This window comes from Lonchura striata, chromosome 3 (genome assembly GCF_050655825.1).
Source record: "Lonchura striata isolate lonStrDom1 chromosome 3, ASM5065582v1, whole genome shotgun sequence".
Lineage (NCBI taxonomy): Eukaryota > Metazoa > Chordata > Aves > Passeriformes > Estrildidae > Lonchura > Lonchura striata.
The window spans coordinates 84,457,021-84,484,396 of NC_140705.1; the positions used below are offsets into that span (position 1 = coordinate 84,457,021).

Genomic DNA, 27,376 nt, shown 5'->3' on the forward strand with positions numbered 1-27,376 from the left:
TGCCTAAACTACCTAAAATCCTCCTGCACCTCATAGTGTAACTTTTAACACCTGCATTTGCAGTCTCCCCAGCATGCTGCTGTTACAAATATGCCACAGAGCAGTCTGGAAGTAGGAGGATCTTGTTGGATTTAACAGAACAATTATTTCATCTTACTTCTGTTAGACCATTTTTTGTTTCTGATATCTGAGCACTTTGAGAGACCTTGTCCTGGGAGTGCCTTATTTAATGGAATCTCTGCTTCATTCTGTCTTGATTTAGAGAAAGTCTGTGCATCTCTGTCACACAAGAGCAGCATCAGATCTTGGTCTATTCTTGTTTTTCTTCCCACCCCTGTAACACCCTGGGCTTTGGAGGCTGTGCTCCCATGTCCTGCTGTGCTGGAAAGGGTCTATCCTTTGAGCACCACCTCATAAAGCCATCTACTGCTGGCCACTACTCCTTTTTCTTGATGCAAAGAAAGCATGTAGAGTTGAAGTCCTCACTCAGCCTCATGAACTCAGTCCAGTGTGTGCTATACGAGCCCACCTGCTTCAAGCCTCACTGGTGCTGCACAGGATCACACAATTCAGGCTTCAGGAGCTGCTCTGTGGGTGTGCCTGCACTCTACACTGGAAGAAGCACAGCCAGTTCCTTGTAATATCCCTTGATTCAAGGCTCTGAGGAGATCTTAAGAGCCTGTCCCTTCCCTTTGTCAGCTGTAGCTTCCTTTGCACATCACTGGAACACACACGGTGTGTGGGAGAGGTAATGACAGTAGAAGGAGAAAGTACTCACAATGTAAACAGTAAACACATTTTCACCTTGCACAGATATCAGAAGAGAGTCCAACAAATGACCCTGCAAGGAAAAGGATCTCCTCCCAGCTTGGTGTGTCTGCTAGGGGAAGGTTGCAGACACAGCCTGAACAGACACTGTGTTTTCTGCAGGGCAGTCTGATGCTGAGAGGAGCACTGTCTCTGTGGCTGCACTTGTTTACTGCAGTGTGATGTGACTTTTGCAATTGCAGAGAGAAATGTCCAAAAAGTTTTATATTTGGCACACATCTCACAGAGCTGTGGCTTGTAAAACTCAGACTGGCCTATTTTTTCTTCTAGATATTCAATAAAAATACTTGGAAATGACATTTTGCAGAAAAAAATTGGCTTCTGACTTTTCTGATTAATTTAGAGAGAAAACAGAGGTTCTGGAATTTCCCTTAAAGCAGAATTTCTGTTTTTCTGCCAGCTTGACTCAGCAAGAGTATTTCCCACAGGAATTTGACCATGAGAATTCATACTAGCTAGACAGTTTGTTTGAATCTCTGAAGATGGTGAAAGCAAGGAAAAGAAATATGTCATAAATCTTCATGTAGTTTCTGCCTCATGCCTTTATGTGAGCAGAGAAGATAATTTCACCTCCCTCTCCTTTCTCCTCTTGAGGTTTTCTGGGAACACCCTTTGTAAATGGGTACCAAAACAAAGGTCTGTGGAAAGGGCCAAAGCTCATGGAGATGTGCTCTGTGAATTGTTCCTTGTAGACAGCTTCCCCCTTTGTTTCTCTTTAGAATGAGCTCAGTTTTTACAATACAGCCTCTTGGTTGCAATTAAATGAAAAGTTCAGCCTTTTTTATTAGGACTGGATATCTGACCTTCAGAAATGTTTTTTCAGGTGTCATTTTTGTGGGTTCACTAGTGGGGAAGGATGGGATGAAACAGTGGAGACTTGAGGCAAATTAGGGATGGGAGGAAGTGTTCCATAAATGGCAGAATCACTGGCTTGAGAAGCCTCATCCCAAGCCCTGTATTGAGACCCAGAAGAGCAACTGGAAATGGTCTGGCCTCTCCTTACCCAGACAGGGGTATAAGGACTGGAGTGATGGAGATTTTGCCATAGTTCTCTCTTTGTGTGGCTTCTTCTTTCAAAGTTGCATTAGAAAAAAAAAAAATCTAATAAATATCTTACCTTCTCTTTATAAAAATAAAATCTCAAAATCTTGGAGATCTTCCTGGTACTGCTAGCAGAGATTTGCTGAATGCAACTGTAGCTCTTGAACTGCTGAAGTCTGTGGCCTGGAGGCAGCCATGAGATGAGATAAGATGTTCTGGCAGGCCCTGTATGGCTGTAAGGGGCTGTGAACTACAGCTAAAACAATGTTACCCTGAATCAAGTTCAAAGTCTATGAATTGAGAATTCAAGCCTGAGCCTAGTTTGGGGGAAAGGAACAAATTCCTGGTATTTGATGACAGTGCAAGAAGTTACTAGGAAGTTTCCCTGTGTATGCATATCAAAAGCCAAATAACTGACTGTGTTCATGTCCAAAACATTTATTTTTTTTAATGGAGTGATAACAAAACCTGAAGTGCAATAAATAGCTTCTAAATCTGCCTTCATCTCAGTGCTAGTAGAGGAGGACTGGTAATTTTAAAAGCTAGTTGGAAACCTGAGCTTTGATTGGTGCTATCAGGGTTGCTGCTGCCTTTCCCATGGTTTCATAAGGGAAGTGTCCCCTAAATTTGTGTCTGGGCCTAAGCCTGCACTTAGAACCACTGGTCCACTTGGCTATCCTCACCATGGTGTGGCTTCAGTGATGGTGTGACCATGTGTCTGCTGACTTGCAGGTGCTCTGCACTTTAGTATGCCCAAAGAAAGACAATGAAGCTGGTGAAGGGTCAGGAAAACATGTCCTGTGAGGAAGGGTTGAAAGAACTGGGGTTGTTTTGTCTGGAGAAAAGGGGGCTCGGGAGGACCTCATTGTTTGCTACAACTACCTGAAAGAAGGCTGCAGTGAGGTGGAGTTGATCTCATCTACCATGTCTCCAGTGTAAGGATGAAAGGAAATGGCCTTATGTTGTGCCAAGAGAGGTTCAGATTAGATATTAGGGGGAAAAAAAAAATCACTGAAACAGCAGTTCAGCATTGAAATAGGTTGCTGAGGGAGGTGGTATAGGCAGCATCCCTGGAAGTGTTCAAGAGGTGTCCGGATGTTGTGCCTGGGGATACGGTTTAGGGGTGATAGTGGCAGTGATGGGTTGATGATTGGACCAGATGATCTCAAGGGTATGCTCCAGCCTTAAAGATTCTGTGATTTAGAGATTCTGTGATATGAGTGGGGATGTCTGTATGAAGCATGACTTAGGGAGCTTGCTGGGGTTTAGACCACTTCCTAGCAGGTTCTCCCTTGAGCTGTGTGGGTGCAGAAGCACTTCATCTAGGTGACAACGAACAGGTACTTTAGGTGATGGGCGTGAGAAAGAGTAGTCCTCAACGGTGGCTCACACAATGAATTCTGTCAGCAGAGAACTGATCATGGGAGTCTAATATCTTTTGTAGGCTAATTGAAAGTCAATGATTGTCAGGAGCTTCATAGATTTTTGGTAGAATTTGTTGTTTTGTAATGATGGAAGAACAAAATACCTGAAGATAGCATATAGTTGTCTGGCTTTTTACAAGCATTGAAATTGTACTTTATATTGCATTTTCAAATTTGAGGGCCAAAAGATGAGTTATTTCTTTTATTGCATGCAAGATGACAAAAAAGCCACTGTGACTTTTAAAAAAATTACTTCTGCATAGTAATGTCTCATTTATCTTTCAAAGTCTCAGGCAATACCAAGGTGACAGCAGTAGTTCTGCTGAATGGCACAGAGAACATCAAGATTGCTTTGCTGAACTGTTTAGAGCTGTTCAGTGACACATCCATTTCTACCTTGAAGCTGAACCCTTTCTTAGTGTTCTAAGATGGGAGTGAGGTTTTGCAAAGGACTCACTGGTTCTTTATAAAGTTGTTAGGTTTTTTCCTGCTGCTCTGAAAGCGTATTTTTGTTTTAACCCATGCTTTGTGAAATTCTGCATGCTTTTGCTGCTCAAGTAGAAAGTTATAACTGTGAGTGGTTAGATTTGATTAAAATCTTCTCTATGCTCAGGTACAATTAACATGCCAAACTCAAGAAGCTGGCAAAAGGCCAGCATGCTCCTCAGTACTGCTAACATCTGTCACCCTGGCTTGTCAGAAATCAGAGTTTCTTCTGCCTCCAGAAGCAAAAGGGCTTTGCTTTTCTCAGGACTCTTCATGGTCCAGGAGGCAGAAACAAGTCTCCAAGACTGGTCATTACACTCAAAAAAATCATTTGGTGGGGTCTGCTTGACTTTCTACTCAGTCTCTGCTCTTCTTCTGCTGTCATAGTGGGCCAGAGCAGAAAGGGCAGAAATGTTTCTCTTGTGTCTGTACTCGCAGAACTTTTGAAACTTGGGTGACTGCCTGGATGGGATGGGCTCAGGATGATCCCATTCTTTATTATGATTCCAGGCAGGGCAGAGTATGTGGTCATACTGTATGCTCGAATATGTGCAGTCACTGCTTGGAGGGCTGCAATAATGTGGTACAGATTGCCTGGTCTGCTCATATCTTTTCTTCTTTGGTCCCCATCACCACAGTGTCTGAGCAATGTCTCTGGTAAAGCAAGGGAGTCGGTAACAAAGCGACTCCTGGTTATTAGAGTGGTGCTGACAGGTGGAGGCATTTGCATCCTTTATGCTCAACTGGGACCCAGGCACACTTGTCTTGAAACTCCAGAGGGAAAAACGTCCTTTGCCAGGCTTTGCATGTTCCCTACACTGCCTGGTCCCTGCTTCGGTTCCTTCAGAGAGCAATGGTGAATGAGAGGGATCTGCAGGCCCTGGAGCCTCCAAGGCTTCTCCAAGGTACATAGGGCTGTTTCCTAGTCTCACAAGACACCTCTGGGACCTCAGGCAAGTGTCCTGCTCCTCAGGAAGCTGAATATTGCTCTCTAGTACCCTCTAGGGTTCAAAAGGCACAGAACTTGGGAACTCATGGATGGGAGATGGAGTCCATAGGTGTAGAGCCTTGGGCTGGCAAGAGTGTGAAGGAGACACACTGGTCAGCTCACAAGTACTCAAATCCAAAGGGCTCTGAAACGCTGTTTTCTGGGGTGTAACTTGCTATTGTCTTGCAGGCCAGCCTGAGGCCCTCACATCACCTCTGTCCCACCTGCAGGACTGACCCAAGCAGCAGATGAAAGGGAGTGACTCACCACCTCACAGCCAAATCATTGAATCAGAACATTTAGAGGCAGAGGTGTGGTAAGGATACTTGGGTTAAATCCCGACACTAAAACAATGAGCCTGAGGGGTCTTTATTGTCCGTGACAGTGTAGACAATAATATTTTTGTTACCAGAGCAATTGCTAGGGGGATGTGGAGACAGCAAGCCCTCTACATACCACAAGGCACAAGAAAATATTGCTTAAAAGTTGTGTCATGTTTTGGATTATTGCTTCTCCCTGCCTCTGGGGATGCAGTGCTGAGGCAATCCAGGAGTAGGGATGCTGCATTTTTGGAGCACAGTCAGGGCTGGACCGTCAGCATTATTTGTAAACACAATTTAGGTCTCTCACCAGGAATAAAAGTAATTTATCCTACAAACCAAGCTTGTTCAACTGCAGGCCCCTAACACTGACTCTTCAGTTTCCCCCTATTTCCTAAGAATAAGATAAGCTTAATAATTTTCATATTTTAATGATAAGGTAGCTATCTTTTTAGTTCCTTTTTCACTTTTCTTGCATGTGGACTTGTAGCCATGAGTCCAACTCTAGGCTTCTCTACATTACTTGCTTCCTAGAAAAAGCAGGCTGCAGGTGTTCCCAGGAAAATTCAGTCTCAGCCCAGGGCAATACAAGAGATCTCTCTGAGATGTTTCTTTTCCTTTACAGAGTCTCCAAGAGGAATATCTGCCTCTAGACTTGGGGGAGGATATTCTGGGAAAGAGGCTTGAGCAGGGTGGAGGGGGGGAAGAATGAGGGAGTGCCGAGGGGATAGTGGCAGGATGATTTGCTGCAGGCCAGTAGGGAGACGGAGCACTGAATTGGGTTGATCTCAACTCCTGCCAGAAGGACATCCTATGTACCACCAGCAGGACCTACTTAGATGCAGCCTTTAAGGAAGTTAGAAAAAGTGTCCTTGAAAAAATGGGGTTTCTGGGGCATGCTTTCAATGAGGTTAAGAGAGGGAAATAACGGGACTTAATAAGCCTCCTGTCCTGGGGAAAGAAAGACAGAGGACGGCTATAGCTTATCCTAGAGGTATCCCCATGGTTCAGAGCACCCAAGCGAGACATCCAGTTAGATTTCAGTTGTGTGAGGGTCAGCTTGAAGAGAAGGAGAAAATTAAAGTGGGACACAGCAACCTGAAAACTCAGTGGAAGCTGGGGTGCAACACATGGTAGAACCTGCTCTGACAGGAGCAGGAGCAGACTGCTGGCTCCCCTTATGTCTCTCAGTGAACAACTTGCCAAGGTGTGAAAGACCCTGCCTTGCTGCAGGAGGCAGAGCTGTGCTGGAGCCTCGAAACTGGAGAAATTATCTGTGTAATGGCAGGGAAGCAACATCGAGAAAGAAAGAGCTTGAAACCATGGAAACGGGTCTCCCCCTCCTTCACTTCACTCCCATCTGTATTTCCTAGAATAGACATTGAACTCTGGTTTCTTTTAATGAGGCAGACTTTGGTCAGTGAAGTTGAGAGTGAAATGACCATTGCCAGGCTAAGTGAAGAAAAACCCCAAATGCTCTCTTCCTCACTTCTCCTGAAGTGGCTTCTCCATCTAGAGGCAAATCAACAGTCCCTCTGTCAGGACACAAAGTCAGAGGCCAGGATTAATATGAAGGGCTTCTAGGCAAACAGCCTAACTTTCCTCATCTCCTCCTTATCTTGTTTGGTGCCAGTGATTCATTTTCTCAACTGCAGATCTATTGGCCTTTTGAGCAAAATCCTGACATTTTAGCTTGGCTCCAGAATTTCCCTCAAGGTTTTGTTTTTAAGTGCATACAGACCACACTGCCCATATTGCAGATCCAGTAAGATTTCAGCAGCCACTCCACCCACTGCTGTTCGCACGCACGAGAAAAATCTGTGCCCTAAACTTTTAAGTCTGGTAGGGCTGGAGAATGTAAGGATGAATTGTGTGAGATGGCTGAAGAGTCTTTCAGGGTAAATTGAGATATGGAGAGTAACTGATGAGGGCAAGGGCAGCTGAAACCAAGAACAAGGGACAGAGTGAAATGGAGAAGGAGGAGGTAAGTCTGATTATGCATATGTGGAAGCAGACAATGCAGCTGGAGATTATTGAGGCCATCAAAACTTGTGTGTTCATTCATAACTGTTAAAAAGGATCAGTTACGCTCAGGTAATGTTTGAAGAAGAGGGTGGCACTGATGGGCATTTCACTTGAAACTGCAAAAGGGGAACATGGAACTCCTGGGAAGGGCCACCTGGAGGGGTTATGATGACTGTGCATTGACAATACATCCTCCTTTATCTCTGCTTGGCCTACACTAGCCAACTACCAAGCACAAAAATTGTTCTACCACAGCTTCTCTTCCTCACTTTAAAAAAATAAACAATCTGTTCAGAACAGCCTCTTTGTACTGATCTATCAAGATAGGTATGCTACTAACAAGACAGACGTATAATCCATAAGAAAAGCTTTGTACTCATTCATCTCCATCTCCAAATATGAGATGTCAAGAATAGGAATCTCTTTCTGGGATGGTGAAAGGGTAAAATCAAAGGCAAATGAAATAACCTGAAGATTAAACTGAGGATGTAGTGAAAGATGTCTCCACAAGCAAAAACGAATATTCCTTCTAGAGATGATTGGCTAGACATATAGGGATATATGTTCTGGGATGTACCAGGTTGCAGACAAATGTCAAGAGGAGATAATTTCTAGCTAAAAGACGTTCCAAACTGAGGCAAGCAGTTTTCACTGTGAGAAAGGGAGGAGAAGGGTCTCTTGCTTACCTCAAGGACTCTGGCACTCAAAGAGAGGTAATGAGAACAAGGAGAGCTCCTGCATACGAAGACAAGCCATACTTCCTAAAACATCACTGAACACACTCTGTTCTTGGCAGTCCTAAAGCTTCAGCTGTGTTGAGATCAGGCTCAGCTGCACCAGTTTGCAACAATAGCTAGCACAGATATGAAGCATATTCAGCGCTGGGACTCCATGAGGAGCACAGCCGCTTAGATGGATGCTCACATTGCAGAACGCCACACTGAGCCCTCCCGTTGCCTCCAGGAAGTTCAGTGTACAAAGCATTTTCAAAAGCTTTCATCATGATAGACCCTACAGGGAGCTGAGGAAGAAGCCTGTGGTCACACTAACCTGTGCAAGCTGGGGATCTGTGGAAATTATTATTTCTGGTATATGGAAAGGAAGCCTTCCTTTTTGCAGTGGTATTTCTGGCATGGTTACAACCTCAGAAGCAGTGGAGAGCTCCTGGCTGGAATGTTGTGGGCATCTTGATACTGGAGAGAGCAATAAAACTGGCTAAAAAGTTCTGTTTTATGTAAGAGCAAGCGCAAGTTACAGGTACCCTGCCAAGTGAAAATAAAACTGGGTTTATGGCCTTGTTTGTTTGTTGACATTGTGTAATCAGGACAAGAAAGTAAAATGGGAAGAGGGTGTGGTAGATAGGGACAGGCGAACAGAAGATTTCAGGATGTGACGGAAAGCAAGACCCTTCCCCCTCATCCTGTAATATCTAATCCATTACCCCCAAGACATGTAACCCCACCAAACCCAGTAGTTTTCCACTCCTTACTAACCCTAGAAGACCCTACCTTCTTCCTTTGACGTAGCAAAGTCCCCCTTGACTATTTAACCTCATGAGATAAGGTAATAAACGCCATTTGACCATCCACCACATTGGTGTCTGTGTATGTCTGTGGCCCGAGTGGCCCGGGCGAGGCTGGGCTGCCGTGCTGTCCCTTGAAACAAGGTCGCCTTGCCTTCTCATCTGAAGGCAACAAGAGGGAAAGGTTTGCTCTTTCTCAGAAAGAAACAACAGTTTTTTTGCATTGGCATTTTCCTTGATTTTGATATATGTTTCAGAACCTACAGATGTCTCCTGTCTAAATTTACAGAGTGGCTGTTAACAAAGACACTATTCTTTTCCTATTTTTATTAGGTGTCAATATTAAGAAAGAAAAATTAGTCCTTCTACTTAAAAATCAACATGCTTTTCTATTTCTTATGATGTAGGAAGTGTCAATAGTTCTCACCCCATGTCTTGATGTTCAGATTATAAGAGTCTGAGTATGAAAATGAAAAGAAATCACTCCTTTTAAAATGCTATTAAAACATTGTTAAATATCTACCTCTTAAAGTCTATAAATTCAAACAGGTTTTCTTTGGAGTCAAAGGTTAAAACATTCTTAAAATATAATGCCATAATTCAGAAATTTAGCAGAAGAATCACATTTAGATGCAATCAGAGATTTTGAGCAGTTGTTTTTCTTTGGTTTCTACTCCCATTATATTTTCATTTTTTCTTCATATCCTTTCTGGTCTGTTTTTTAATTCCTAGTGGAGGTCAGACATTTGAGGCATCCAGTTCTGACTGATTGCCGGGGAAATAGCAATGAGGCAAAAGTGACAGCAGTGACATCATGGGAGAAACAGATGGCGAGAGCTGATGAACTTCTAAGAAACAAAGACACTTCTGCCAATAAGTGTTCCTAGAGAACAAGAAAAACAGAACTGAGAAAAACAATCCTAGTTCATAACACAAAGAGAGAATGCAGGGAAATGACTCCTTACCAGTATATTGTGTGAAAGGCAGAAGAACTAGAAATATGGATAGTTTTTCGAACTCCACTAGGCCTTTGACACAATTAAATTAAAGCAATGTTGAATACTTGTGGAGCAGATCATTCAGGGTGCAAAATCTCCCTGACACTTCCACATTATTAGGAAGGTTGTTTGGAGCAAAACCTTCATCTTTGCTCAGACATTTTTGGAAAATTTGCTTTTGGGCAACAAGACTCCCCACAACAATCCAGGGCTTTGCAGTTATGAAGAGATATTGGTGTCTTTAAAAGTCTTGTTGAGATGCTGACATTGTGTGAATATAGCTAAATTTAGAAAGGACTATGGATATAGTGACCGTCAGCCCTGCTAATAAAAAAGGAAAAAACAGTAATGTGTACCAGTGCTTATCTGTTTTCTTGTATAAAAATCATGAGGAAATGGTTGATTTGAAGAGGAGGGCATCAAGGCTTTTGAGCTTCATTCTACCACCTATCATAATATTGGCATTACAATTACTCTGTTGTGTAAATATGAGAGTATTTTGTGATTACAAGGTTGATTAAAAGCCTGCTATCTGGGGTTTCTGGTCTGCATCATCAGTGCAGGTAGTAATTGCAATGGCTACTCTTGGAGGAGTCTGCGTGTGGCCTCCTTTCATGAGACGGACAAACTGAGATCTCACTGGCAATGAGGTGCATGTCATGCTAATGAAGGCAGCTGAGTTGATACACTTTTTTCATATAAATTTAGAGACAATGAAGTATTTTACCTCACATTACTCTGGGGACATATGAGCTGGCATTATGGAAGACTGCATCTGCTCAGTGATGTCAGACAAGCAGCTCTTCCCTTGAATGAAGTTTGCTGTAAAGTCATTCTTCCTCTTGCTGAGACAAGGCAATTTGGTTCCATTGGTGGCAGAAGAAACACTCAAACTGAAGTTGCTGTGTTGGAGGCTGAGGCTGAAGCCTGTCTGTCTTTAGGCATGTGAGCAGATACCTCAAAAAAAGACTAAAGGGTTGTGATTCCTTCATAGAAAATATTCCTCCTTCTTTGCTGTTGTTATTTGATTACATAATGGAAAACACATAGATATTACTTCATGCAGTACAAAGACCCAAAGCCCAGTGACTACTGAAGTGCCTTTCTCTTAGGCACTTTGAGGATCATACACTTTCATCTCCCTTAACTTTTGATGTTTATGTTTGAGCTTCTGCTCCAGGCAATCTTTATAGCCAATGGAGAGAGATAGGCACTTCCAGGACTTGGTTCATCTGAGCGCTTTTCAACATCTACCTTAAAATGAGATTACCCATGTCACAGAATGCCTGTTTCTTTCTGCTGACTGTTAAAAGTGTGTCTAGACGTCTAGCTCTGATGTAAATGCCAACATCTGGACAGGTTTATCCCACAAACAAAATGTCCCCTGGTAAAATCCAGAGCAATTACTATGTTTTCTTGAAAGGACAAACACCCAAATGAGGGGTGAGTGCAGAGAAGAGTAAGTCTGAAGAGAAATCCCGGAAGAAAATTATAAAGTGATCAAATTTCCACACCATTTCAAGGCCAGTAAGGATCAAAATGGATGCAGAGGCCTGGCTCATCCCTTTATCTCTGGATTTGGTGGGAAGAATTTATAGATTTCACAGGGAGGATCAAGGAGGATCTGAATGTTTTGATATGGTTTGTAGGAATGAGCTAATAAGTACTGGCCCTGTATGTAAATGAAGTTACATAGTCCTATTAGCCTAAATTCTGTGATAGTGGTCTGGCTTTAAAACATGACCTGTTATATGCAAAGAGTCTAAACATTTTGCAGGGAAAAACAAAGAGAGGAAAAAATTAAAATAAATATAATGCTTTGATATCCTCGAGGAACACAGACCCACTGTGGCTTAGATTATTCAGTGACAACTGTACTGTTTTTCCACAATAGGAGCAAAAAAGCAATCCTAGGTGGAGTTTCACCAAAGAAGACTGCTTTTTTTTTTATCAGATCCCCCAGAACAAAGGACCCTACAGATAGCTGTTTTTCTCACATACTTGAGAATACTTGACAATTTAAAAATTTCTTTCTTTTCTACCCCCACTCTTCCATCAAACCAATAGATACTGAATCAATAGATCTCTTTACATTTGGTCTCTTAGACACTGCAGCTTTTGAGTTGCTGAACTTGACCAAGACAGCACAACTAATTTTTTTGTGTTCACTCATATGCATAAGTGCGTTTTCCTTTTATTTCCTTAAAATTTCCTTCTTGGAAATTTAAGATACATCTGTTCCTGTTGCTGCTTGTAAAGGCAATTATTATTTTGTGTGAGCAATGCCCTCTGTGTGACCACAGTACATATTTATGACTGAGTTTTCTGCTGCAATAGGGTCAGTTAAAATTCATTTAGTGCAAGGAGTAAAATGCCAGTGTGCCTAGTGGAAAATAATCCGGCAACAAATGTCCTACATAGGCGTATTCATATATGACTTGTTATAAAATACAACATAAAATATGTGAGGAAGAATGTTGCTATAATTAAAAACAAAGGACTGGAAGCAAGAATATCTGGTTTCTGCTTTTGGCTGTGTCACAGACGCTCTGTGTGACTTTGGAAGGATCACTTCTTTCTCCTGTGGGTTTTTCCCCATCTGGAAAATGGTCTAATGATACCTTCCAAAAAGGTGCTTGAGAAGCATGACTCGTTAATATTTGTAAATATCCAGGGATCAAAGGGCCTGTAGATATATAATGTAACATATTATTATGCCACTGTTCTTAGCCAATTTCCCCTCTCTGTAAGGATGAGTTCTTTGAATTTATTGCTTTTAACCCAGGAAAATGGCCCCATGGGACTCTGTGTTTTTATTGACTCCAGATGAAGTGTTCTCATGTTTACAAATAAAGTCATAACTTACTGACCTCCAATGCCCATCACACAAGCCCTCCCTTGTATCAGGTTCCCAGTGCTCCCTGGTGCACAGCAATAAGCAAAATGCCACATTTCTGGTGAGCAGAACCAGTTTTGTCTCCCATAGCTGGATGGGTCCTGTGGGGATAGCACAGAAGGAAATGCCCTGGGTGGGAGTTTTTAGAGTAAGAAGCACAAAGCAGGCACGGGCACCTCAGCTGTGACACAAGGAGTGGTCACAGCTACAGATATTTTGCAGACCATGGCACAATGCTGTTTTAATAATGATTGGTCCTGTTTTCCCTGCTCTGGGATGCAGAGAGTTTACAGGTCTTCTTAGGAGGAAAATTGCTTCTGCAGTTGCTCTGCTGAACCAGAAGAGTCAGAAAGCAGCTCTTGCAAATTATTTTCTCTAACTGAAGAGAATATTACCAAACCAAAAGAGTCTTGGAAACACTTGAAAATAACACCAAACTTCCAGCTATTGGAGTTTGAACGAGAGTCTGAAAGTGCTGGAGTCCACTGGATAACCTGTCCAGAGAGAGATTCTGCATATTTGCAGTCAAAGTGTTTCATCAGCCCTTAAAATTTACTTCAAAATTCATTTATTGCTATTTTGTTCTTCAGTGATATCTGAAAAAGTTTTCACTTTGGTGAAATGAATGGGTAACATTTACTTACTGAATACTTATGTCTTTTGGAGGTGGATAGAAACTATGTTTTGTTTAAAATAAAATGGGTGAGCACTTCAGATGTAGCTGTATTTCTTCAAATGCACTGTATGACCCACTAGAGAAGAAAAAAGTCTGATGGCCTAAAGCCAACATTGGCTAAATTAGGGACAGAAGTTTTACCCAGAGGAAAACTGCTTTAGTTTTGGGTAATTTTTCAAAAAAATTATTATTCAAAAATGTTGGCTTCATGGGAATAAGAGGTTGCAGGAGAGGCCAGAGCTGGCCACTTTGAGCAGGAAATTATTAACAATGCTTATCTTCTGGAATTTGAGTAGATTTGGTTGGTGATCTTTATAGAACAATATTTATCTTTCCCTGGTGGACTTTCTCTTTGTCTCCACCAGCTATCAGAATTTTAACCTGACATTCTGCTTGAGTGGTTCTTGCAACTGTGAGCCAAGGGACCCAAGGAGCAAGGACAATAGAATTATGGTTAAGCTTGGCAAATTGTGAGGACTTTTTTTTAAAGGTTGGATAGTAATTACTGGAGATTGGGGTTTGTGATTACTCATGGACCTTCAGTCCCCTCTCCCTTGCCTGTACAGAGCTGCAAGTAATTGCATGGAGTGAGACATTTTTTTATATGCTGTAATGTGAGTTAAGATTTCAGCATGTTTTTTTCCCTTCTCCTGTTCTGTGTTTATGAAGGAGAGTAGAAATACTTTGGAGATCTTCTGATATTCAAAACTTTCTCATTCAAATTCATGTCTTCCTCAACCTCTCAACTGCCTTAGGCAAAATTTCTCATTTTCTTTTCTTCCTATACCACCTTATCTGTCCTTCCTCACTCATAAATACCCTAGAATCTATATGTTTATATGGCTATTTTTTCTTACACTATCTCAAGCTATTCCTGCTGCATATGCAATAGTAAGCAATAACACACACTGGTGGTATTTTTTACTCTTTGCATATAAATGTGCCTAGTCCCAGTTGTTGGGAAAAGTTGCTCTTCACTTTCCTGCTTGAAAACTGGTAGTGTTTTGTGGGTTAACGGTGTGGGAAATGTCCTACCACAGAGGAAATCGTCCTGGATTCCTTACCAGATAGGCTAGAGGTATGCTAAAATTTTAACCTATTGCTGGTGGGGCTATTCTGTCCCTTTTACAGCAAGGTCTGTGCTCCCTTACTGTTTTATTCAGAGTGGTTTTGTGGTGCTGTGCAGTCCACAGACCAGGTCAGACAGTGGCCTGTTGTGTTGGTAGGCATATCAGGATCCTTTTGTGCCAAAGCCTGAGATGCATTTTTCCACATGAACCAAATTCTGAAAGAGAGAGTAGGCTGGGGTTAGAGGGGGAACTTCAGCAAGAGTTACAGTCTTATTTTTGCAAAAAGATATTGCCAGAGAGATGGGGTTATCCCATGGGTTTCTTAAGCCTCAGCTTTCTCCAACTGGAGTAATAATCCTGTTTTTCATCTTTGGAGTTTAGCAGCTTTGCCACAAAGTTCTCCATACACAAAGAAAATGCTCAGAGTAGCTTCAGTGTGCCCAGGACTTCTAATGGCCTGATGGGATCTGGGGACTACAAGAAATATGAGGTGCAAGGCCAGTTGCATTTCACTCTGGAATTTTTCTATCTTCTCGCAGCTAGAATACATTCCCTGGAAAGCTCAACTAACATGCTCCTCCATTAAGCTGCATGTTAATTATTACCAGCTATCTCAGAAATGGAAATCTTGACTCATTTTTCTCCTTAATTCCTATCTTCAGCAGAAAAGTCCTTTCTTCAGAGGATGGCTGTCAGGAGGGGGCAGACCATTCCTTTGAGTCCTCTATTTTGCTTAGGAATAACAACAACAATGCTAATAAGTTAATTTTTATCATTCTCTTTCTGCTGGGGTTATGACCATCCTGTCAGGGGGCACAGGTAATGGGATTGCACTTCCAGCTATGAGTGATGCAAGGGGTGTTAATGATACTCCTGTTCACACACCTGCCCAATGGGCCTCCTTTGGTGCTGTCAAGTCTTTCCTATGGTGGCATTTGGGGGCAGAGACTTCTTTGGCTCAGGTGCCTGTATTTTCACGGGCATTTTTAATTTGCAGCATCAGCTGAAAAGAGGCACTCCTTATTGTTCCCCTCATCCAGGCTGAACCTCATGCCCTGTGGGTGAGGGATATTTAATCCCACATACCCCCTGTTGGAACTCAAAATGTCTCTCAGACATTTTTAGAGGTTCCAGGCCTTGGTCAGAAGCATTTTAGACCCTGGCATGCAGCTGGAAACAGCTGTGATTTTGAGTTTGAGCCATGGAATGAGTTACCAACTTTGAAGGTGGAACAAGCAGTCACAAAGGGTTAGATAGTATAGTAGAAGTAGTTACAAAGTAGAGGGGAAAATTTTTTAGTATTGTACAGGGGGGTTTTAGCACCTGTACAGGGGGGTTTGTACTTTGTACATGGGGGTCAGAAGTTCTAAGATGGAGGAAAGTGGGCTGATCCTGTTCTTCCTCCGTCTTCTTCCTTGCCTCCATGTTCTTGGTGATGCTGGCTGGCACTTATGGATTGGTTTAGAGTAGAAAAGCACCTTTTAACATAGGTAGTAGGTATTGGGGAAAAACTGTAAACGTGTATCACATAATGTACCATATAAAAGATAGCAGCAGCCCTGGGCAGGGAGAGAAGAAGACAGCAGACAGAGAGGGTGTCAGAGGTGTGTGCGCCTCTGCCTGAGCTGCTGAGCAAACCGCAGTAGCCAGAGAAGACAATCTTCTAGATAGCTTGCAATAAACTGCCTTGAGACCGAACAACAAGAGGCTGTGGAGTTTTTCTTTGGAAGCACGGGTTGGAGGAGAGCCTTTACCACCGCACGGAACCCCTGAACCAGGCCGGGGGTTCCGGCAACCCCCAAGGCATTGGAGTCGGTGTCGGTGCGATCTTCACCCTCAGGATGCGGAGCAGAGGGCGATGGAGCCCGAGGTGGGGCGCCCGGCGACCGGCAGGGGGCAGTGTGGGCAGCACCAGCAGCCGGGCGCTGCCTCCTCGGGAAAGCTGCCGGCCCTCCAAAAACCCCGCGGGCCCTTCCCCGCTCTCCATAACGCTGGAGTATAACGTGGGCGAGTTGATAGTCCCGGGAGTTGCTTTCCCTGCTCAGAAGTTGCCTTTAGCCGCCCCCAAGCTGCCCGTGACTCAAGTCTGAGTTCACAGCTGCTCGCTGTAGCTGAAGAGAGACGCGGGCGTCTTCCCAGGTGTCTGGAGGGTCTTCTTCCACAGACATCTCTTGGGATTGAGCAGCAGGAGTAGGGTTGGAGGAATGTGAAGACTTGGGGACACCAGGACAGGAATGGAGTGGTGGGGAGCCACGAGTGACCTGTGAGAGTCTGTACATTGTGGAAAGCAAGAGGGAAGGCAATGAAGCAGACTGCTGCTTCTGGAGACAACAGTGAAGAAGGAAAAGATGCTGTCAGGAAGGGAATTGCTACTGGGTGCGGAGAAACAGCACTGACTGTCCAGCAGGTAGGTGTGAATCCCTATTGCAATCAGAGCAAGCCACAAATACAGACACAGAATACAACTTCTATAATAAATCAAGAAGCATAGATCAGAAGGGACTGGGATGACCATCTCAGCTGATTTGTATAACACCTGACAAAAAAACTTACTGAGTTTGTTCCCATCATTTATGGAGAAACATGCTCTTTTCTAGAAAGCTGTCTAGAAAGATGTCCAGTTTTCAGAAAATTCACCAGAGCTTCTTGTAATTTTCTTCAGTTGTAATTTTTGCCTCATTTCTAATCTCCAAGATTTCCTCGCATTGTCTCCTCCCATTGGCTCTTTCAATATTTGTAATGGCTAAACCAAGGACAGCCTTGTTGTACTCCTGTCTCCAGTAGAAAACCCTTATATGGCATTACCAAATCACCCATGACCTTCTCTTTCATCCAAAAACAGGCGACATCATGGCAACCCTTCTCCATGGCATCTTTTTCAGTGCTGCAGTCATCCTCTGGCTCTTCTCAACACCCTCCCAACTCCTCCCTGCCCATGCAGTGATTCCAGCAGCTGTTTTCTTGGTGCTAAAGGCTGGCAACCTCCCTTTTCCTGTTTGATAGTTCCTGTTTTGCAGCACAGGATCTTATTACTCTTGACACTGTATTTCACTCTGGCAGATACTTCCATGATTTCCAATTCCTCTTCAGATTTCTGGCTTGCTTGGGTAGGGGTAGAAATCCCTTTCTGGTAGGAGGACTCCTTTTTGCTACGGCTGAGTCGTACATTTCTGTGTTAAAATACATTATGTTTCCATGAGCCCATGCAATTTGTATTGTTCTGCACCAAAGACATCCTCTTCACCACTTAATAATTCCATCTTTGCACTATGTGCAGACTTGAATAGGAATAATTTTGTACACATTTTTGTGTTGGATTTGAATGAGCTGGGCCAAAAGCACCAACTATCAGTGATTCTTCTCTTACAGTAGCACTTCCCAAGACCTACTAGTTATCCAGTTTTTAATCCTTTTGATAAGATCCATGCATATTTTCTATCATTCTATGGCATGAACTAAAATGGCCTGAAGAACTTAAATGAATTATATTGACACTTTTACCTCTATCAAACAAACTTGTAATCTCGCTGATAAAAGCTGTCATTATACCAAGTTGGTCAATTTTCTGTGTATCTAGACTCACTGATACAAAGTATACTATCCCCTTGAATTAGTTCTCCCTAACTGAAAAGCTAAGGAATGGAGGCTTCACCAGGTCTCTGGATATATGGCTGCGGTGCCACCCCCCATTCCTGTTTAATTCATGGTAATATTGGTACAGTGCCACCTTATTTCTAGGAATATGAAATCTGTTTTCCTAAACTTATCAAAGCCCCTCAGAACATTCTCCCAGCACACTTTTTAGTGCTTTATAAATTGTGATTTTTGTGTGTGTTCAATCTAAATCACTGCCTTCAGGTTCTTTTGCTTCTGTTATATTTGTAAAAAGCTCCACAGTCTCTTTTGGGAAGAAAATATATGTCATCACTGTCCAAACACTACAACAACCACATTTGTTGGCTACAGCTGTTCCCTGTATCACTATAAGATAATTATTTCACCAGTAGTACCCCTAAGTAACTGTCTAGAACTAGTTTTTATATCCTTTGGTTTTGCGCTGCTTAAAAAAAGCAGTCTTACTGCCTTAAAATCTCCTATTCACAGATTCCTTCTTGTGCTTTTGTTCCCCATGTCAATTTTGTACAGTTGCAATCAATTAAATGACATTAATTATTGCTACTAGTTTCTCTCTTCCCCCCATATCTACATATACACAAATCCATACAGAGACCAATATCTACATATTTATTTTGCTTTATTTTCCCTCCAAATCACCATTATTTTTCAATTATGATATTTCAGCACCAATAAAAATATTCAATTTCCTAACTATTCCACTTTTTTTCTGTTTGTGGTTCACTCCCATCTCATTTAGCTCAATGCTGAACTGTTTTCCACTTTGAAAACTGGCCTTTTTAAACCTTCAGGTTTGTATATGAGCAGTTTGGACTTTATTCTGTTTGCCTGTAACAAATCACATTGAGTCACACTTGTTTCAGTCTTGACTAATCAATAATTAATTTTCAGTTCTGTAGTTACTAGTCTTGCTCTAGAGCAGAATACTAATAAAGAATGAATGTCCTCCAGAGGAAAGTGTTTTGTAAGGTCAATCCTGATCCTTTCTACTCTACTCTGCCTCTGTTCTGCCAGCAGAGATGTGTGCAACTCTTGTGGGGTCACCTTCCATGTTCTCCTAGACATGAGCAGTGGTGGTCAGAGTAAAATATGTACCAGTCTTCTGGGATGTAGCTGACTTTTTTGGTCTTAATCCTGCAGTGCTTTGCAGCTGGACATGCTTTGGTGCCTTCAGGACAGAAGCAGCCAGCAATAAACCACCCTGGATAGTGTTTTCCTGTTTGCCAGCAGGCGTCTGTCCCTAAAGTGTCTACAATGACAGAGCACAGTACATCTTCTTAAAGGAGGCACAGAGGTGCTGTGCTTGGGTGCCTCCAACACTGTGCAGGAACATCCATGTGGCCCACATCCTGATTCTCTTCTGGTTACTGCTTCCTAGGGAGGAGATCACTCCTGCACCATGAGCCTGCCTTACTGATGATCCATCCCATCAGAGGCCTTCATTCACCGAGATGTCCAGAGCTGGGATGCCAGGAGAGCAGTACCAGCATGATCCTCTCAGTCCTCCCCTTGCCGGAATGAGTCTTGGGCGTGGGAGAGCAGACCCAATAGCTGCTCTCTGAAGCACATGTGCAGGTTGTTGGAGAAAAATGCAGTCAGCTCAGCAGCTGCTTAATGAATTTTGACTTGTACTAATTTGCCAAACTTTTGACTGGATGAAATTGGCACTGGCTGATGCGGTTTTTTCATTTACACTGCTCAGTCTGGAACAAAATGAAAGGCAAGTGCTTTTGACTGAAACCTGGCATGAACCCCCTGCCACCAGCCTCAGCTCTCTGTCATACAAGATGCTGTCCAGCAGTGTGACCAGTTTGCACGTGGTCTGCATCTGGGTCAAGAATGCATGTTATTAAAGAAGGCAACTCCCTTGGCAACCACTTCATTCTTCAAGGTGGTAGCCCTTGGGCTTCTCAGTGTCTCTTATTGCATCAAAGGTGCTGTTACATAGTGAACTGAAAGGTTGTCCTCTTTCCATGGAATTCTCCAGGCACCATCCCTTGGGTGAAGAACTACAAACCTTCTATCAGCACCTCCTTTAGCAAGCTCTGCATCATCCTCACATCATGCACTCTGCCCAGCCCAGTCTTGTGTGCTCAGACCTCTCTTCAGCCCCAGAAAGGGCAGGAACAAGGGTACATGCACAGCAGGTATGTCCAACAGTGAAAGAACTAAATACAGAAGAAGTAAGTTATTTCTCTTAAAGAATTCACCTCTTCCCCTCAAGGACTTTAAAGCCACCTTCCTCTCAAGCAGAAAAGGCCAGCTCAATCACAGGCCCAAACAGTACTTCAGCAGAGATTTGAAGCAGGAGCCATTCACCACTGCAGGGTCCTTCTGCTGAGAACCATGAAAGATCAAAGCAAACTCCCCAAGTGAAATGCAGTGAAATGCAAAGAGGAGAGTGAGCAGATGTGTCAGAGACAGGACTGCTGGTCCAAAGCCAGGCTACCTAGCTGGGCATGGTGCTTCATGAAATACACTTATTCTTGCATTGAGTTTCCTGCCTGGTTTCGTTTGCTTAACTATTTGTTCTCACAGATAGATAGCATTGGTTTGTGCAATCATTTTCTTTGAAAACAGAATTCAGCTCATGTTATTTCACCTAACTGGGCTGATGTTGAGTAAAGCAAAAGTTGTTTTGCTGACAGCCCTGGTCCCCAGCCAATGACTGTACATGGGATGTTGCTTCAGAGAACAGTTGTCTTGTCCCAGTGTCAGGTGTGTCCTGGGGCCCCAGAACAGCACTGTGCATGGCACTGGGAGGCATAAAAATGAACCTTCCCAAAACTAATGGCACACAACTCCAGCTGTGGCATAAATATATTTTGAATGAGCAGGATGGGTTTTTGCCATCCAAACTTCAGGGTCGTGAGCATTAAAAAGTAAAGGGATTTAAATATTTATTTAGTTCAGGGTCGAGAAGGTGTTTTGGGGCTTTTGCAACTTTTTAGAGTATAAATGAGAAAAGGAGATGGAAAAAAATGGCATGCTGCTGTTTCTAAAGAGTGAGGGAAACTTTATTCTAACTGACCTGCTTCTCTTGTGTGGGCAAGCTGTTTGGCTCGCACATGGGCTCTCCACATATAAATGCATTCCTGTAAGATCTCTTTTATGAGTCATTTGCAGTGAAGACAAACTGTTAGGTGCTTCATAGCAAATGGTTTTGGAGCAAGGACTATGGATTTTCCTTTCCTAGGGAAGTGGCTAGTTCTTTCATGACTGCTGCTGCCTCACACTGCAATGACAAGAGAGCACTGCCCTGCGCAGGTTTGGAGCACTGGCCTGATGGTCCTGTTCTGTCCTGCAACACAAATACAGATGGATGCTTGTCCACTCACAACTCAACTCTTGTGAAATGTCCAGGAAGGGGAGAGGATAAACCTGCACTGTGTTTTCAGCTACCAGGATAGAGACAATATTTTAGATTCACTGGTGATTTACAAACTCATATCCCTTTGTCTGTCCGTTGGCCCTTAAAAGCGTTAATATTGTATATTTGGGAATACAGATAATATTGAACTTCTCCATCAAACTATAGCTGTCAAAAGCTATGCTCTTTGACCTATAGTTTAGTTCCAGAAAAACCACTTCTTTTCAGATGAGCAGAAAATAAACTGGAAATGACAAAACTGATCATGTGTTTGAACTTAATTTTGTTGATGGATAGCATTTGTACAAGTAGCTGTCTAGTAGCTTGTTTTAAATCATTTGGGCTTTTAATATTGACCTTTCTGTGAATTAGTGACATTAGAAAACCTATTACCCAATTCAGATTTTGCCACTCTTCTTCAAAAGTAGTTTTATTTATGAATATCCTACTTGTAAGAAATAAGGCCTTTCTGACATCTCAGGCATTCTAAGCCTTGGCCACATTTTGTCCTACTGGTGTAAGTGAAGTTTTCCCAGAACTGACAGAAGTGAACTGTTGTCTCAAGTTAAAGCTGTTTTGGACCAAAGTTCCTTCCTCCAAGATTTGGCTTCAGAACTCAGTTTTGAAATGCTAAGAGGAAAAAAGAATTTGGGAAATTATAATTAGCAAGGAGGAGGCCGATGAGTTTGCCCATGGATGAGGAAGGTTCTCTCTCAGCTTCTATTCTCAAGAAATGCTGTACATTTCAGTTCCAGAGCCGAGAAGAGCTCCCTCAGGAGACTGAGACCTGGAGAATTTAGGAGACTTGAACACACTATTTGCCCTTATTTTGATTTGCAATTAGTTGGGGTACTGCCCAACCTTTTTTGGGGTGTGAAGGTGTGTTTCTGGGCATACAGCCCACCAAGGTGTGTGGGCATCTGTGGAGTCTAAAGACAGAAGGAATTTAAGAAAACTCCCCTGCTTTGACCAACCCAACATGCTTTCATGAAATTGCTCATTGAACTGTATTCAATATGCTCTATTTAAGATCCTCACAAAACTGAAATACAATATTGTGTAAACTGCAATTGAAAAGAGTTACAAAATTTTCATTTATCCAAAACAATTTGTATGGTCTGTTATTTTTAAAAAATTGGATGTGTTTTGAGTATGGAGCCAGACACTAATATACCTCTGAGATGGAAGCCTTGCAACTGTATATATGGTTTGTGGTTTACACATCAGATAATAATCTAGCATAAGTATGACAATTTAACTGTCATCCAGCTGCAGATTTTATTGGAGCATCCTTTGGTTGGGGTTTTTAGCCCACACAATTGAGTAGGCAGGATTTCCTGAAGAGATCAGGTCCCAAGTCCTTTGGGGAGGTGAAGCTGGGATGATCACAAGTTACTTGTGGGAAAGGGGGTGGGAGGAAGAAGTGGTGCAAGGAGGTCTACAGTCACCTCTGGAGAAGTGGCATTTGGGGAGGTTCCTTACCTCAGACCCTAATTACTGGGGAAGAGGCACAAGTATTCTTTTGGTACATATACATATACATTTCACATCCCTCTGCTACCCTGGGAAATCACAAATAGCCAGTAGCTGCTCTTGGGCTTTTCACTCCAGGGAAGTTATACCACCCATCCCCACATGCGCCCCATTTTTCATTGTAGAGAAGCTTTTGGGTCTCCTGGAGCAAATGAGAGGAGGTTGGGTCAGTACTTGTTGCCTGTGTGGCAGGCCTTCTGTGGCTTCTTCCTTCTAGGGGAACACTGGTGAGTGAGTGACCAGAGAAAAGACATGACTGGTGGCAAGGTGTGCACGTGATCCTGTCCCCATATCCCCAGAATTTATTCTGACTGTCTGATCTATGGGCAGGAGGGAGTTCTTTCTGGATCAGACAGACACCACTGGTTGGTGTTTGCTACCTTTCTCCTTGGTGCTAGTTGTGGTGATAGTTGTGTGGGGCACTGGTGCAAACCACAGCCTGTCACTGCCAGGACTTTGGAGAGAGCCTTGCCCTCTTCCCTTTCTGTGGTGTTATGTTTGTGGTATTTGGTGTTTGCTACATCTCTGAAGTGTGGTGAGAGGTGCTGGGGGGACTTCGAGGCCTATGGAATGCAGAAGAGGTGCTTTGTGAGTTCCCCTGGATTGAAGTCCTGTTTGATTGTCTTTGCAGAGGACTGCATGTGCAGAGGACTGTCCAACTTCTGTGTCTCTGTTATTGTACTCATTTGGTGCCTCACAGAGGTTGTTCTGATTTGATTGTTGAATAGATTTATTTATTGTTCAAGTCAATATTGCTAAATGCCACTTGATTTGCAAGGGAGGGATAGGCATACTTTAGTTTTATTTTTGTTTGGTAGTTAGCAAAATGTCGAAATCTGAGATCAAGCCATATCTCCTTCAGCAAGCAACATGTGTCTAGCACCTGGGACAAACATCAAGTGATCAACCTCAGACAATAGAACATTTTCCTGAAATTAGCATTTGGTTCTTAGACCCATAGCCATTAATAACACCCACTCCTTATGCTCAGAATGCAAAATATGAGCTCCAGGAGAAATGATAATAAATGAGTCCAAATGAATTCTCCCCTACAGAAAATGATTTAATAAGTAAGGCTGCCCCATCAGATACTTCTCCAGGGAATGTGATGTAAGTGTAAGGTGAAGTACTATCACAAAAACTGTGTGTGCATACTCCTACCACATCTATTAGCCAGGGAAATATAAGTCAGGGTCAAGATGATCATACCCTTAAGCTGACATTACATATCATTTTGGCAGGAAGAACTGTTTCGTGTTTCTTGATCTCTCTGTAGATGTTAAAACAATCCTGCTGATGGTTGAGGACCTGTCCTGATACCTCCACTCACCTGGCACTGCCTCTGCTGCTTACTGCAGAAGGATGATACAAAGATCCAGACAAAGAGTAAGGAAAGGGATGCAACTCCTTATAATATGATGTGATTATTGACTATGGGAAAGTGTCCGGGGAATGAAATCAACACAGAAGGACAAAATGAGTGATGGTGCTGTGCATTCATGAACATTTTTCTCTCTTTCCAGAAGCTCAAGATCTTTGGGAAACTCCTGAGTGACAGAGGTAAGTGAAACTGCCAGTGGGTGGTGCATGGGCATCTCTAATCCTTGCAGATCCGAGCTGAGCACTGCTCTTACCCATCGCATGTATTCTATTTACATCACAGCAGAGGGAGCGTTGGCAAAGCATCTCAGAGGAGCAACCTTTTGTAATACCTACAGCTGCAACCGACACAGAAATAATCACAATAATAAGACTCACATAGTTAATTGATTGACCATTTTGCGACCATTGTAGCCAGCTTGGCCATAGCTGGGTTACTGCATCTTGTGTCCCCATGATTTCTTACAGGGGAAGAAACACCTGAAATACCTCAGGATATTTAGGATCTGTTCCCCTGGCTGCTTCTCTCAACAGTTCACTCCATTCTGGACTTTTTTAATATCTGCTAGAAGGCCATACCAATACGTTGATTTTTCTTGTGCTGTCCTCCATGCTCTGTGCTAAGGGACTATATTTGAAATCAGTGAGTGAGCTCTGTGTTAAGAAATAGCTCTGGCACTAAAATGCTTAAAATTCCTCTTTGTTTCTCTGACTTCTCTCCTAATTTGGATTATCCCCCCCAGACTTGCCCACAAGATGGAATACTAAGAAAATATTGTTTTGTTTAATTTATTTTTTGATGTCCACATTTCTCACATTTCCTCTTCCAATTTCAAAGTGAGTCTGAGCTCCTCCACTAACATTGCTTCAGCTGTTATTTTGGGGATCTGAGAGAGGGGATTAAAAATAAACGAAGTGCGGGTAATGCGTTTCTTGTCACAGATTCTCTTAGGCAAGTCAGTAAGAAGTTATCGGCATTCGTTTCTTTTCGGGTTAAACAGAGGGATTAGATGAAGGGTATTACTTAACACAGGTCAAGGTATTAAAATATGGATGCCTAAATTTAGGCTCCTAATTTTGTATATTGAACCCCTAAATAAGGCTTGATCTTATGCTCTTTGAAGTCAATGCCAAAGCATTGACTGAGTTCAATCTGCAAGATGAAGTCCTAAATTATTCTTAAAAGTTCTCAGCATCTCACAGCTCCAAATAAGTCATTACCCTGCCTCTGCAAATCACATGTCTTTCCTTAAGTTCCTAAACATGGGGATCATGCTTTTAGGTATTCCGTATTTAAAATTCTGCCTGTGGATGCTTTCTGTCTCAGGAGCCATGGACATGGGAACGTAAAAAGGCTAATAAAGAAGCATAGCTGGGACACAGATAGATCTGCTTTTTTGGTGAGCAGTGCTTAGCTCAAACACTGAAGATTCTATAGCACTGTCAGTATTTATTATGGTGTAAAGTTAACATAGAAGGCACATGAATGTCCTTGCTGGTGCCAGAATTCAGCCAGTACATGACCATTTGCACAAACTTCGCATACACTGCTCTCCTGGTAACAGGATGTTGGCAGATCACGGATACAGATGAAATATAAAACGAGATAAGTGGTGGTAATTTAAGAAGCTGGGTTCTGTACATTATTTACAGTACATTGTAGCTTTACAGGGATAAGACTGCCCCTTCCCACTCATGGATTTAATGTCTTCTGTGGGGTTTCTGTGGGGGACTTCCCTGAAAGCAGCAGCTGGAGGGATTTTGTCCATCCAGAGGAGTGTTAGACTTGGAAGTTATTTGCAGTAGAGCTACTTTCATTCATAGAACATTCATCTAGCACAAGGAGAAAAGGCACCTAAGACCTTCCACCAAATAAAAGGATTGAGTGAGTTAATCTGCTTGCTGCTGGTCTGAAGTGCAGAGACCTGGCATAAAGACGGAACTGTTCACAGTGAACTGGGACAGAGTCAAAGTGGTTCCTGCCTCTGGGAAATTTAAATTTGCTTTACCTTCGGTTAATGAAACATCCCCTCTTTTTCCTGGGGGAGGTTGAATTCTCCCTGTCTCTTAGAAGGCACTTTTGGCAATTGTATCCTGAATATGGGGAACTCTGGTTATTTTGGATGAGTATTTGTTTCTTCAGAAACCCTCTGCAACAATTTGTAAAAAAAATTACAGAAAAAGCAAAGGAAAAGGGATTATTTTGCAGTGTTTGAATAACACCCACCATTCCACTGTAGGAACATGATCCTTGAGGAAAAAGGGTTTATACTCTCCTTCAGGCTTTCAATTGGGCTGGATTTCTATCCTTGCCCAGATGGAAGGCTGTGGGTACAAGGGGTGTGGGGGTGTGACCTGTAGCTGGGGCAGTGGAGGGGCCAGATGGGAGCTGCTCCTTGCTCAGACAGACCTGTCACTCATCTCCCAGCCTTCCTCAGGATCAGTGTGACCAGGGCAACATCCCCACATACTGCACCAAGGGGTGGCACAAAATCTTTGAAAATTAAACAAAGAGACAAACAGCTCCAAGATCTACTGAAAGCAAAGATTTTCTTTTTTTTTTTTTTTTGGGGGGGGGGGGGGTGAGGGGTGGGGGGGTGGGGTTGCTTCATGTGTTTCTCTCAGCCAGCAGGTGCCTCTATAGAGCCAATGTTTTACCTGTATCACGATGAGTCCGTGGCACAGCATTGAAATACCTGCTTTTAAATGACAATATAGCCTTTTCTTTCTTCTGTGTCTTTTCCCCCTACCCTTTCCTCAAGCCCATAGTGAGCCCGGGGATCTGCCAGTCTGGACTTCCACTCCATCTGCCGCATGAGGTCCTCGGAGGATGAAAGCAGGAGAAAGATGTATGTTGACACACACATATTGTTACTATGTATGCCGTATGAAGAAATATTCTGTGTGACAGGAACCAAGTAGCTCAGATGGGGAATGCCTGCACCAAACACAGCGAGACAAGGCTGCTTCCTTGCCCTTCCAATACCTCCTCAGAAAGCACGGTGGGGTTTGTCTGGCAGAACCTCCACTCCGTTAGTATGACACCCGGGCAGCACTCAGCCAGCACAGGCAGGCCCCGGAGGCACAGGAGAATACCACTGGGTTAAAATAAATAAAACCCACCTGAGGATAACGCTCCTTCAGCCCTTTAACACATGGGTGCTAAGAAATCCCTGTATCTCA

The 27,376-nt window shown here is 42.9% G+C and overlaps 1 long non-coding RNA gene across 1 annotated transcript; it reads left to right on the forward strand.

The window, feature by feature from the left end:
* Nucleotides 1-902: 902 nt before the first annotated feature.
* LOC146767972 (uncharacterized) lies at nucleotides 903-26,761 on the forward strand. The gene is made up of 3 exons (XR_014953849.1): nucleotides 903-16,681; nucleotides 19,289-24,199; nucleotides 24,337-26,761. It is a non-coding gene; the product is annotated as an uncharacterized LOC146767972 (long non-coding RNA).
* Nucleotides 26,762-27,376: the final 615 nt, after the last annotated feature.